General features: G+C 37.3%; 1 protein-coding gene across 1 annotated transcript in view; it reads left to right on the forward strand.

Moving 5' to 3' along the window:
* The first annotated feature begins 2785 nt into the window (after positions 1-2785).
* plxnb1a (plexin b1a) overlaps positions 2786-15478 on the forward strand; it is a 58968-nt gene continuing 46275 nt past the window's right edge. Inside the window, exon 1 of the mRNA XM_053482680.1 lies at positions 2786-2969. The gene's annotated coding sequence lies outside the window, so the exon portion shown is untranslated. The remainder of the gene's footprint in view (positions 2970-15478) is intronic.

Here is a 15478-nt window from a genome sequence, read left to right on the forward strand (position 1 = left end):
TAATTAACATAAATGTGGTAAGAAACAATTCCATACCTTAAAAAAAATTCCTGGATTCTGATCTACCAAGAAGTTTGCAGCCCATGGAGTGCATAGGCTATTGTTTGTTTATTTGATTTTGTTTGTTTTGAGCAGTCAGTCGTGATTGTGGATTTGGATTATAAACATACAATGTTTTCTAGATGCACCAGACAACAATAAAGTTAATAATAATAATAATAATAATAATAATAATAATAATAATAATAATAATAGCATAATTTAAATAGCACCTTTACCTGAAAAGCAGTTCAAGTAGCTTAACAGTAAAACATATAACAAAAAGATAAATTCAATAAAACATTTATAATGCAACAAGGCCTACAAATACAATATATAAACTTAAAATAGTAATAAATCTAGTAATAAATAAAAATAGGTAATCACAGAAAATATAATATTAAAATATCATAATGGTTAAAATAATACATTGCTTAATTAAAAAGCTAATTAAATAAAGTTTAGTTTTTGAAGGTGCCTGATAGATATACACTGGGAGTGAGTTCCAGATCCTGCTAATATAAACACTAAAAGCAGTTTCAGTAAACTTCATCTTATTAAAAGGAATCTTAACAAAGCAATTGTTGATTTTTTTTTTTTTTTATGATTTTAGTAACTGTTTTTATCCTTGTCAGGGTTATGATGGATTCAGAGCCTATCCCGTAAACACTGAGTGCTGAATAGGATGCCAGTCCATCTCAGGGCACACAGCCTCATTTACGCCTATGAGCAATTCATCTTATTCAATCCACTGGTGTGAGAAACCAGATAGCCTAGGGAAAAAAACCACACAGACACAGGGAGAATATAGACACCAACATTTACATGAACTCAAAATCGAATTAAAGACCCTGAAGCTGTGAAGCATCAATGCTTCCCACCACCTGTTTCGAACTGGACTATTGAAAGACAATGATTTAGTTGCTGCAGAATGGAAATGTAATTTTTCCATTGGATAATATAATGCACAGACGAGACTGGTAACTGTAACTGAGATCTGGTAAGTGTGTACAGTGGAGAAGGGTGGAACACAAACTTGGATCAAAGACTGTGTAACAGTGTTGTAGCTCTATGTTCTTAAAAACCCACCTTGAAAAGCATATTTTTTAATTGAAATAGCAGACATTGCACTTAAAAAGTAGAGAAAAAAAATCACTGGGCTTAAACATTTTGGCTCAAATCCAATTTAAACATAGTTAAAGCCAATGTGGTGACATGAGTATTAGCACCCTAGAACACATGATGGCCCAAAGTGGGCATGTTTGCTAACATGAAAGTTTGGAACCATTTGCTTTTGAGGTAGAGCATATATATTATGAGATATTAACTAAACATTAAAAGCTCTGCTGCACCAGTCACTTTGGTTTCAAAGGAATGCCCATTGACATCACTATTATCAGGCAGTCACATATTGTTGTTAATGTAGAAAATATTTGAGAAAAAGTCAATGCAGGTTTAAAATTTGTACATAAATAGATAAATAGATAGTTGTTCGCCTTCATATTCAAGAACCTCAATTATCACTCACATTAAACATCAGAATGGAGAATGTGAGAGCTCTGCAACTTTATCTGTGCCATGATTGTTGTTATCATTAAGGCTGGCTCTATTAAAATATTTTTAGAAACTTCTGATATTCTAATTTTCACACACAACAATGCCATTGAATGAGTGACAGTTTTATGGCTGGGAACCCACCTCGTTGATGAGACAGATTGGCCAGATTGGTTTGAGCTGCAAATATACACTATATGCACAAAAATATTTGGCCTAATCTGCAATGACATTGTATCCAAATAAATATACATCAATATGGAGTTGGTCCCTCTTTTGCAGCTATAACAGCTCCCACTCTTCTTGGAAGGCTGTAAACAAGATTTTGGAGTGTTTCTGTGTGAAATCGTGCCCATTCATTCTGTATAGCATTCATGATGTGCCTTTCAAGTTCATTCATGATGTTCTTTTCAAGTTGCTTGATGGGGTTGAGGTCAGGGCTCTGTGCCGGCCAGTCAAGTTCTTCCACATCAAACTCATCAACCTATGTCTTTATTGTCCTTGGTTTGTGCACTGGGACACAGTCATGTTGGAATATAAAGGGCCCAAGCTGTTGCCACAGAGTTGGAAGCATAGCATTGTCCAAGAAGTCTTGGTATGCTGTAGCATTGAGATTGCCCTTCACTAGGGATAAGGCGCCTGACGGAGACACATGAATTTAATAATTAACAGGTTTGCCCAAATTCTTTTGTCCATATAGTGTATAGTAACAAATATAATCACTTTTCACCACTAAAACAGAGGTCAACAGCAGAGGACAACAATAGGTTTCATTCTTGCCAGCCAAGAAAAGGTATATGAGCCTATCATAAGCACAGACTCAAAGTGGACCTTTTATTTATTCCTGCTGAATTTTCCCTACGTATTTACATATTTATTTATTCATTTATACTTATTTATATTTATTTATTTAAGATTTTAAACGTGTTTTTAATTAAATGGACAATAAGTGTATAGAGATAAGCGTTGTTAGAACGTTTAAGAATAAAGACTACTGAGGAAAGAAAAAAAACAAACAAAAGGGCGTCAGTATACAGTAGTCCTGCAGCCCGTAATTTTCCCTTGCTGACCGCAGGGGGGCAGTAGCGGACAAGTAACGGCGGTGTGACAATGATGAGAGTGATGATGATGATGATGAGCGCTTGCCTGCCGTTATTCACATCATTCCATTGAGCAGGAGGAGTCCATGCACACTGCTCTCCTCGTATTATCCGCGTTTCTGAACAGTGGAGATTGGCTTTTGTTGCAGGTTTGTAGTTTGGAAAAAGTAACAAAGTAATTGCTTTCAGATCTGTGTTTCTGATCCATTCCCCGCTCGGCTGTCAGGATTAGCTGGGATTAACTGAGAGCAACTCCGGACAGAATCCTGTTTAACGGTAAGTTATTTCTCTAAGAATACTTTATATGGTTTTCTCTCTCTCTCTCTCTCTCTTAACGTTTTTAAAACTCCTGACATCCGGAGCGGACACATTGTTCCTGACGCCCCGGGTTTTAGTTGTAGGTTAAATATACGATGCTTTGACTTTATACTTTGAAACCTCACAATAAAAACAGACTTTCTAGAGCACACAAGGCACGGATTTATATTTAGATTCAGGTGTTTGCTTTTTTGTTGTTGTTATTATTATTATCCCAAACAAGTGCATTAACTCGCTATTGAATTTAATTAGGCTTGTCTAACTGACTCTCTGAATTAATCCTCAGGGAGGAGCTTAAGGACATCAAACACTCATTCTAGAATATTTACAGTTAATGTTGCAACTTTGCTTTTTAGAGGTTACTACAAAGGTTTAAGGTGCACTGTGTCATCCTCAGCACATGTAACCTTGCTCCGATTGATAGCTGATTATTAAAAATTGAGTTTCAGAGAAAGTGCCACTTCTGGGTGGCATGAAGTGAATTTTGACATTCGAGACATTATTAAAGCTAAAATGGCACAAATACACAATTTATTACTTAAACTTCATTCCTCCTGCTGTCACTTAGTGAAATCTGATCATGTGTGTTCACACCCATCACTTTAATGTGTAATGGATATGAATGTTCAGCTGCACTGTGTGTGTGTGTGTGTGTGTGTGTGTGTGTGTGTGTGTGTGTGTGTGTGTGTGCCATTTGTTCCCCTCACTTACAGATGAATTAGATGCACACATTTAACATGAGTCGTTTTTTGTCATTTGCCCCCGGAACGGAGTCTTTTTAATATAAAAAACAAAAAATGAAATTAAATGCTTATAGGTGCATATCATATTGTGTATGGTTGTGTATGTGACGAATAAAATTAGATTTTTTTTTTATGTTCTGTGTTATAAATACATGGATGTCACTGGAGAATATTAGATATAATTAAGCATGTTTGACAAAAAATTATATAAAAGTATTTTTCATTAATACAAAAGTTGGCAAAAAAAATATTTAGCTTGTATTATAGGTACCATGCTCACAACTGGTATTATGTCAAACCATTCATTGATTGATTGATTAATTCATTCATTCTTTGTTCGTCTTCAGTAAATTTAAATTAAAAAAATTATATGAATGTGTTAAGTCTCGAACACTGCTATCTCTCTCTCTCTCTCTGTCTGTCTGTCTGTCTTTGATTCAAAGGCTTCCCCCTTTTCCTCTTCATTCCTTATATGGCAACACTTCCTATGGCTCAGTGCCGGTTGTCTGTAAAAACTTCCCTTTCATTGTTTTCCCCGGCTCATTCTCTTTTGATGTAATAACAGATGGACATGACATGTACGTACTTTGTATTCACTCAGGAAACAGCCTAAGACAGAGATCATTCAACACATCATCTGCAAGCATGTCAGAGCTGACTGGCAAGTGTATCGGAGCATGGCGGACACACCATGGATTCAATTTATTATTTGTTTTATTTTTTAGCCTTAACTCTAACCACTTTATCCAGGGAAACACTGTGCTTATCCTTTAGCAGTTGTGATCAGAAACCAGCCTAGCTGCTGGTCCTCTCACTTATTGATATATTTTGTTAAGTCTACTTTGTTAAGTGCTGCTGGTTCTGACTAACATCAGCAGCCCTCTTCGTGTAAAAGTTGCATGAGTTCATCTGCCCATTCTCATTTATGTTGCATAATTGCATATCGGATACTGCACAGTATGTCTCTGTGACTTAGATCTAATAACAATACTAAAATGTAAATATTTGTTACATGTACCTATTTTTCGTACATCGCAGTTAAGATGTTGGGGTCAGAGCGCGGGGTCTGCCAGCATGCAACGCCCCTGGAGCAGACAAGGTTATGGTCTTTGTTCAAGGCCCCAACAGTGCCATCTTGGCAGTGCTGGAGCTTGAGCCGCCGACCTTTGAATTAGTAACTTAGCACCCTAACCGTTTGAGCCACCAGTGGTCCAAAAGGCACTGCTGGGATTCGAATCCAGGCTTTTCCTGTTTACTAGGCTGGCATTTTAACCAACTAAGCCACAGCACCGCTGACAAGCTGCTCAAATCTAAAAAACATCAGATTTGTGCTTTCAGACAGCCTTAATAATCGTATCTGTGTTACATTAGGCTTAAAAAAATCAGTCTTGACTTACTTTAGGCTGGTAATGTGAATATAGCTCTTAATACTGTTTTCATTTTGAGAAGAAAGTAGGTACTATGCACTGCAGGTTTTTTGTAGCTGAGGTGACGATATACAAGGTGGTTTAAACAATAGCAAAGTAATCCAATGGTACTCCAGCAAGGCGTTGGTTTTGATGTTGAATGCTGATAAAAAATCACTATGCTGTGGGAGTGATGATGATGATGAGAGATTAGGGTGAGGTTTTAGTTAGAGAATCTGTGTGGGAACCAGTAGTTGTTTCTGCTCTCTATGAACGTAAAAATCTCTATCAAGGTGAAAAAAAAAAAAAGACGCCACTTTAGCAAATGAATAAACACAGGTCTGCGTTTTGATTTATTGAATTGTTTTTTGCTGTAATATAAAGGCAATGATTTGTGGTTGATGTTGTCAAATTGGACATTAGCAATTTCCCATTTAGTTGGTCTGGATATTAATGAGCCGTCGAAAATAACTCTTCAGGCTTATCAGGCTTTTGCTGTTCAGAGAAACACAATGTCCCAAAGGCTTGTGAGGTTTTGCATGGCAAACAAGCTTCCCAAACAGTGAAGCTTAAATGTTTGGCAATCAGATGAAAGATTTCAAAAGAGCATTTGATTATCCAAATAAGTGTGTGAGGATGTGTGCTTTAATCTATAGTCATAGTTTTGTTCTTCTTGATAAAACAGTATTCCAAAGCATTAAATACACTTACACATGCTGTACATGTAGCCCTAAATCTAGGTTAGTCAATGATGAATAAATCAATTCATTCTTTCATTCATTCATTTATTTCTTCATCAGTAACCATTTTATCCTGGTCAGGGTTGTGATGGATGTGAAGCCAGTGGTGGCAAAACCAGGCATTAGGTGGAAATTCATTGGTCCATCAAAGGGTACCACCCTAGCTAGGAGCTAGAAGGCAGAAATGCAGTTAAGCAGCTGCTCCTTAATGTCTTTATGTGTTAATATTACAGGATTTAACGGAGATAACACCAACAGGCACCCTATGATACAGATGCAGGCATTAACAAATGATGCATTTACAAGTTAGCCCGCCAGTCAAGTGACAGCACCAATCTAACTGAATAGCCTTATGCTCAGAAATTGAATTAACCAGGCGAAAATGTGATAAACAATACAGACTAGAACATTACCCAGGCATGAAGCATTTGTCTACAGATAATTCGGCAGGATTCCAATCAAAGGAAAAAGAAACATTTGTGTAGCTCTATGGCTTATTATGATTTCATTTCTTACAAAGCCGCATTAAGGCAGTATAAATCAGGAGCAAATATCCTTCATAATTTACAGCGTCAAGCAGTACAGTGGCAGAAAATAAATTAGCCACCTGAAACAAAGTAAATAGTAACACTCAAGGGCCACTTTATTACCAACTCCTCAACGCCTGCTCATTCAATTATCAATGAGCTCATTCATATCACCTGCTCATTCAATTATTAATTCAATTATCCAATTTTTAGGACAATGCGATAAGTTATGCAGATACAGGTCAAGCACTTTAGTTCATTTTCACATCACACATCAGGATGATGCATGTGGGGTTTAATGAATCTCAGCGATTTTGTCTGTGTCAGGGGCTAAGATGATTTTCGCACAGCAGTCTTTAGTTTTTATGCAGAGTGGTGCAAAGTTAAAAAAAAAACATCCTGAGGTTAGTAGTTCTGCAGGTGAAAGTTTTTGCTCTATTCCTGTTTTTTTTCACATATTTGTCACACTTAAATGAGTCAGCATTTGTTTTTATGAAACGCTGTGTTAGTTCTACACAAGATGAAATGCATGCAGACCTTTCAAGAAGTTCAACATTTGTCCTTCCAGTGGTCAAAAAGTCCTGGGATAATGAAGATATTTTTTGGCAAATGTGAGTTTTTTGTTGTTTTGGGTCAGCTGTGGCTTTCACCTTGGAACTCTATCATGCATCCTAATTTTGCACTCTTTTTTATTGTTAAATTATGAACATTGATCATAACTGAGACAAGTGAGGATTGCAGTTTTAAAGATGTTGTTTTTGAGTTCTTTTATAAAGTTTCTGGATGAGCCGCCATTGTGATCTTGGAGTAAATTTGCTAGAGAGGGTTCACCACTGTTCCAAGTTTTCTATATTTGTGGATATTGGCTCTCATTGTGGTTCACTCGAGTCCCAAAGCTTAAAATGGCATTGCATCCCTTTCCAGACTGACACATATCAATCACATTGTTTCTTATTTGTTCTAGATCTTTTAGCGTGCTTTACATTGTCAGACAGATTCTTTAAAGTGATTTCTTGATTCAGCAGGTCCTGCAGTAAATTAGGCCTTGGTGTGGGAATGAATTCAACTCATCTTTCCAAAAACTACAGTTCATTCATCTTATCATCATCATTCATTATCTATACCACTTTATTCTGTATACATGGTGGTGGGGGACCTGGATTCTATCCCAGGAAACTTAGGGCACTACTGTAGGTGGGGTACACCTGGATGTGGTGCCAGTCCATCGCCGGGTACACACATATTGTACACATGCTCACACATTCATTCACACACTACAGAAAATTTGGGAATGTCAGATGGAATAATCTGTAAGTTAACCTGAGTAGCTGGAGGAAGCCCCATAAGCACAGGGAGAACATGCAAACCCCATGCACACAGGAAGGAATTAAACCTAGTCAGTGCAAGGCAACAGTGTTACCACAACACTTCATTCAGGATTTACTTTTTACACATAAGGCCTGGTAGGGTTGAATAGCTTTTTTCCTCAATAAATGAAATCATCATTTAAGAACCTTATTTTGTGTTTCTTTAGTCAGCTTTGTGTAATATTAAAATTTGGTTGGTGATATGGAAAAAAAAAACAGGAAGGGGGCAAATACAGTACTTTTCATGGCATTGTATGACTGCAGATCAATCTCTGCTATTCGATACCACCCAGATAAGGATGGGTTCTGTTGAGTCCCTGTTGAGTCCGGTTCCTCTCAAGGTCATCTTGTCATCTCAGGGAGTTTTTCCTTGCCACTCATCTTGCTCATCAGGGACAATGCAATAATTATGTAATAATTATGATTTTATATATATATATAGTTAGTTAGTTATTTAGATTGATAAAATGGTTCTGTAAAGTTCCTTTGCAACAATGACCATTGGTAAAAGCGCTGTAGAAATAAATCTGAATTGATTTGATTTGCGATATTATCCACCTCTGATAGGATATTCAGAGAAGTTTATCATGAGTTTAAGTTATTGTAACATTAACATAACATCACTCATCCCTAAGCCTTTGTTTAAATTACTCTTGCCAGAACCCTAATGGTGTTGTGTAGGATTTATGTGTGCTATTTTGTTAGTCCTTGACCCAAGCCTTTCTTTTCATTATGGTGGCATTGCTCAAAGTAATGCCTACCTTCAGTATCCTGTATATAATCTTAATAGATAGATTTTCACCAGTTTATATAAATAATTTGATTCCTTGTTTATGACTACTCTGGCTATGCCTCATTTGTCCAGTATACTAATGCTTGTCTCCTGGCACTCTCTGTAAATAACTATTTTCTTAGAACTGAGTGAGCTGAAGTGTTTAATTTGCTAGAAAGGCATGTCTTATTGGTCTGTGAAGTTGGACATAAGGCAGACAGGACGTAGAAATGTCAGCTGCTGTTACAGAACATTTCAGCATCACCCTGTACCACTCAAAATGGCCAGATGAAGATTTATTAGAATGGTCTTATTTGTTGCTCATTCTTTGTTACATGTTGCTCACGTGAACAGATGTACTACTGCAAACTAATGTGTGTTCCATGTTGAAAGACATGCATTCACACACAGACACCCGCTGTGTTATGCCACACCAAGTGGGAAATGCAGTGCTAAAAATAATCAAGTGCACTGATTTGTACTCAAGTTAATTTCCTGTTCTGTTAGAGGCAGCGAGAAGAATTAATTATTATCTAAACCACACATACGAATCAGATTAAATTCCAAATTTATGTATCGCTGTCCGGGAAAATAAATTATTTTGTGCCTGCCTGTTCAAGAATATGTGTAATGGGTGAGGGGCGGTTTAACACTTTGCACCAATATACTCTTGGCCTAACAGGGGTATGCCAGCTATTTGAAATATGGATCCTCATGTATGATGAGTAACAGAAGTGCAACAGGGCCACAGTCTGACTCTGACTCTTGACAGCTGCATCTGTTCTCAGCTTTAACCCATTAACCAGCATGTCACATGCCACTAGAGGGGGTCTGACCTCTGACACTATATTACTATATTATAAATACACTTTCATCACTGGACACAATACACTTAGTTTAGTGCTAGCAGGAAAAGTTTGATATTTAAACATTGAAATGTTCAAATGATCAAGCTGACTAAAATAAAAAAGATATTATTTATTTATAATGAGATGCAACTAGACAACTCCATATGCATTTGAGCTTTTTATTCCATACCAGTTCTTTCATCTGTTTGAGGAATTCGATGTGAGATGGTGGACATTTTTGGCCATCAACAAGGTACACATCTAGTTAGCCCCTATCTTCGACTCGACCTTAGGGAAAAATATTTAATTCCATTGAAAAGGAGAAACACATGGGCTAAGTCTAATGGCATGTGAGTAATTACTGAAAACAGGAAAACAAGACCATGTGAGGAACTCCAAACTTCTGAACACTAGGCTCCCAAATACTCGTCTTTGACAGAGGGTGTTCGAGCTCCTAGGTTCAGATGCAGAAAAAATATCCAACACTGTAGGTAGCAGTGCGTGGCATGGGCCAGAAGTCTAAGGAAAACCCTGGGCAGTGGCATAGGAAGGATGTTGTTGGTCTTTCGGCTGCTCCCAGCAAGGGGTCGCCACAGCGGAATACCCAGTCCGCACAACAACTTGGCACAGGTTTCACGCCGGATGCCCTTTCTGACGCAACCCTCCCATTTTATCCGGGCTTGGGACCGGCACTGCATCCAATGGCTGGGGGTTTTGGCCACTGGCTGGGAATCGAACCCGGGCCTTCCGCATGGTAGGTAGGATATGTGATATAATTACAAAATACAGTTTTGTTTTGTTTGTTTTTTTAATGCGGAGGAAAAGTGGGCCAATATGTCATTTCAGGGTTATTCAATTGTGAGTGAACTTAATTATCACCAGAGAAGACTGATTTTGTAGATATGGTAAAAACCAAGAGAGAACACAGTTCTTCCTTATGACCAACTAGCATGAGATGAGATATCTTTCTGGTCATTCAGGCCACCGTATTTCATACAGTAAATTTTTCGAATTGAGGAAATTAGACTTACACACAATATACCTAGAAATCTACTATTTACAAAATAGCTAATTATTTGATTCTTTAACATTTGATAGTTTTGGTTCTGTACTTCCTTTATATTTTGGCTTTATGATAATCAAGTATTTCATGCTAATTTGATTCGCTTGGTTGAGTCGTGCACATTGCATCAAGCAGCAGGGGTGCAATTAAAGGAAACAAGTTTCACAGACAGACTTAAAAAGTGAGATTTAAGTATTTTTTTAATTATTATTCTTGCTGATAAAGAGGAGATTCAAACAGATAGAACACATTCAGCAGATGCTATGAAACCAAACAACTAGTGGGAAATCTGGCAGACATCACAACCATGACTTCCATGAACTGTCAGACTACAGATGAGAAAACTAAAAGTTATTGAGAGTTTAATGCAGACATGTTACTAACTGCCTGATTTACTACTAATATTTCCTATGAAGTGAGTCATGGAATATGTGGCAATTTGTGTATTCCTATCACTTTTACATATAAAGAATGTTACAAAACAGAGATATGGGTTATACAGTACACACAACAGACCTATAGAAACTACAGCAACTTGGGTCCAGGTCCAATCCCTGGCCAAGTTCGATTCCCGTCTCTGTGTTTTATGCATGGAGTTTGCACGTTCACCCCATGCCAGGTGGGTTTCCTCCGGATACTGCGGTTTCCTCCCACAGTTCAAAGAAATGCAGATTAGACTAATTGGCGTTTCCAAATTGGTGTAGTGTGTGAATGAGTGTGTGAGTTTGCATGTGCTCTGCGATGGATTGGCACCCTGTCCTGGGTGTACCCCACCTTATACCCTAAGTCTCCTGTGATAGGCTCCAGGCCCCCTGTGACCCTGAATACAGGATAAAGTGGTATAGACAAGGAGTGAGTGAGTTATCTGTAAATCTGTAAATATCTTTGTGTCTATTATGCCGTAGGATTACTTGGCATTAGTTACATATTTGTGGCACTGAACCTCTACTGTTTGTCATCTTTTCTGATGAAAAACTGGGGTCTGAACTTGTACAATCACCAAGTAGACCTTGTGAATGCAGCCTAGCTGATAATTTTATGTTCACTGGAAGTACATTGTCCACCCAAAAATGTCACAATAATAAGCAAATATTGTAAGCAAATACTGTTTTTCCATTGTATAATTGCTGCAGATATTAATATGGTTCAGCTGGTTCATTCTTGTAACCGTAACTGCTTTAGTGAATATCTCATTAAACAACCACAGTCGTGGAAAATATGTTACTGTGTTTCAGAAGAGTCACATTATTGGCCTGCATCAAGAAAAGTAAAACCTCTATAGTGCAATAATTAAATCCTGAAAAGATAGGGCTTAATCAGCAAAACCGAAAGAATTAGGTCAGAAAAAAACCTTTGATTTTGAAAAGTGAAACTTTCCACATGTACACAGTGTTCTCCAAGGTAACGAAGTAAATTTACTTTGGTGTTGTACTTAAGTGAAAATTTTACAAATTTGCCCTCTAATTAGTTTTATTATATATTAATTTTTTTTTTACTCCACTACATCCTACAAAGAATATTTGTACTGTACTTAATATGTACTGCATGGCATCGTTTTTGGCATAGTATTTGAAGCAGCCATTTTGCCACCTGCTGACAATTATGTTTTCTTTGTGACACGTTTAATAACATTACAGGTGTTCGAAATCAGAAGTGGAGCTGATTGCAGACAGTAACGGCAACAGCAGGTACCAGGGAATCAGAGAGAGAGAGAGAGAGACATAGAGAGAGACAGAGAGAGAGAGAGACAGAGAGAGAGAGAGAGAGAGAGAGAGAGAAAGACATAGAGAGAGACAGAGAGAGAGAGACAAAGAGAGACACAGAGAGAGAGAGAGAGAGAGATTTTTTTGCTAAGAAAAAGGCTCATACAGGCTCATTATTTTTGATACTTAAAATAAGTATATTTTAATTTGAGTTCTTTTACTCTAGTTGACCTGTACATGGAGGACTTCTACTTTTACTTGAGTAATATTTGGCCTATATGTCTCTACATATTAATACCACTCGAGTTCATCAAGTGTTACTACAATGATGTACATAATGCTGTTTCCAAAGCATCTAAGATATTAGATGGGAAGACAGAAAAAGCACAAAAAAAGCTAAATGAGGCAAAACAAATTTATAGGCCATTTGGGGATCCATAGACAAATGAATGGAAGAAAGCTGACCATTCTTGACCTAAAGATATATAATCACTACAGTACATATTACTTTATGGAACTGCATATGTAACAATCTGCCTAATATCCTCTGCATATTCTATATAGATTTTTTACTTTTCTCCTTTCCCTTATTTTCTTGTATACATTTTGTACTGCACAGCTGTGAAGGTGAACATTTTGTGCACCTGACATAAAACCTGAAACCTCGTTTGAAACTGCTGCTGCAGGGACCAGTGTAGATGAAATCCTGCACAAATGTGGAACAAGATTCAGAGTTGTATTAATAGTAATTAGCACTAATATATCCCCTGCTACAGTACCAGCTGGGAGCTCTGAGAGATCACTCTTTCACAGATAGTGGCAGTTAGGTTAATGGTGGAAAGTCGAGCTGTTGTGCCTTTAAAGACTTCCATCTGTGCCAGTCTTTAGTGACAAGAGCTGTTATTTAGAGCATGGAGGAGCCTACTCCAAAATCCTATTTCTTTTAAACTGGCCAAAAAATATGTTAACAAAAGGGTTTTCTTCATTAATCTCTTAATATTTTATTGATGTAGAGTTTGGTAAATGCATGACACCTACTGTAATGATGACATCTGAACAAACCGTAAATACTACATGACTTTTTTATTGTCCCTGGGTAAGAAGTGTTATTTTTAATTGGTTATACTGCAAAAGTATAGAACATGGTTGAACTTAGATTTTTATTTTTAATCTTTATCTTTTTTTTATTATTTATAATTATTGGTGAGCCTTGCCTGCCCATGATATTGTCACAAGTTTACTGGAATATAATTAATACAGTAGAGCTGCAATTAGTAACTAGTTTGATAATCGATAAATCTATCGATTACTGAGCCAATTAATTGATTGATCGGTTTACAAATAGCACAATTACTTAATAGCTTTCATTTTAGTATCAGATTTTAAATGCAGCTTGAGGTTGTTTGATGCATGCGGTAACTAACAAGCAAAAGAATTAAGATAAATAAAATCATTACAAACTATGTATTTTATGGACTTACCTGTTTAAACTAAATCTAAACCTAATTATGGAAGTTGTGGTAAAGGGTGAAGGGGCGTGGTCAAGTAGCAGGGGAAAAAAACATTAAAAAAGATAAAAGATAATCAAATAAAAGATTCTTTAAATAGACGATTAATTGAAAAAAAAATCTTGGTTCATACATACATGATTTACTAGCATACAGTATTCATTACCCAGCATACCCTTCATTTAGATCACAATGCATTCAAATGTTCATTTAGTAGTTGACAATCCCAGATTGCTGTATCAGTCACTGTCACTGGTCACCCAGTGTAAGATAAAACCCTATTAATTCGCCAATCAGGACAGAGATTAGTAAATGGTTCAGTCATAAAACTCAACTGCTTCTCTCATGTCTGTTCCTCATTAACGGCGTTCCACTGTCGTGTAACAAGGAGACAGACCTAAACAGACTAGTCAGTTTCCCTGGTGGACTTGGAGCAGTATACAGTATCCTACCATTATTTTATTGCCAAAAACCTGAGCGATAAAACTCCTTATAGCTGGAGGCGGTACATTATGATAACCAGTTTCTGATTGGTTCCTTTTGTTGCTCTCGGTCACCCATAATGCACTTGTGTCAAACCATTGCATTTTCTTTTGTTGCATGTTGCATCACATGTGTTAGTTTGTATCATTATAATTTTTACCAGTTGTAAGAAATTTCTACATGTTACACATGCAAAGGCACTTACATGTGCGAGTCCATCTGTGCCAGTCTGTGCCAGTCTGTGTTCACACAAATACACACAAATACACACACACACACACACACACACACACACACACTAAAAACAAAAATATATACTATTATCTGAACAGAGACAGTCATTTGCAAATCAGGTTATAACTTATTATATTAGTCGATTATTATTATTATTATTATTATTATTATTATTATTATTAACATTAGTTGAAAGTTCTGTGGAATAAATGTTTTGGTTAGAAAAAAGTTTTTTTTGCAAGAATTGTGCAGCCCTAATACAAACGTGTGTGTGTGTGTGTGTGTGTGTGTGTGTGTGTGTGCAAATATCTTGCTTGAATGTCTGGATTAAAAATAATCCCTAATGAAAGCTTCTTGTGATACGAGAAATGATTTGGCTCAGTCTCTGTGGAGTCTAAGCTGTGATGTATTCTTCATCTTGTGGTCTGGCGAGCAAGGAATCCGGAGGCTCACGGACTAAACAGTATGTTTCTGTGCCCACGGCCCATTGGGACTTGGCCAGAGCGTGACTCCACTCATATTAATCATTAATGTGGTTCCCAGGTGTTAGAGCTGTTATTTGGCTGGCACTGATGTTGAAGGGTAAGCCTGGTTGCTTTTCCTTAGTCCACCCCCCCCCCCCAACACCACCCACCCCATCCCTTTCTCCTTCTCTTCTGTAATCTCCTGAGGCCACGCCAGCCAGCTGAGGAGTTAAGGCTCTACATCTCTCAATCTCTGAATTTGGAAAGATTGCTTCAATTAAGCAAACTGCAGGGTTCCATAAGCCATTAGCCACCATTATGAAATGGGTTTTTTTTTTTTTTTTGGTTGTCGAATTCATGCTCCTTCAGACAAATAAAAAAGGAAATGATTTTTTTCCCCTTTCTTTATTTATTTATACACCCTTGAAGGGCAGACACAACAGAAAGAAAAACTCAGATCACAATGAACTAGATTTTTTTTTTTTTTTGAGAACCTGGCATGTGTGCTTGACAGACAGATGCAGATGCTCAGGCGTGCCCCTTTGTCTTTACTGCCGATTCCAGATCCTGTGGCATGATGGACAGCATCTGCTCAGTCTTTCAAAGACA

Source organism: Clarias gariepinus, chromosome 22 (genome assembly GCF_024256425.1).
Source record: "Clarias gariepinus isolate MV-2021 ecotype Netherlands chromosome 22, CGAR_prim_01v2, whole genome shotgun sequence".
Taxonomy (NCBI): domain Eukaryota; kingdom Metazoa; phylum Chordata; class Actinopteri; order Siluriformes; family Clariidae; genus Clarias; species Clarias gariepinus.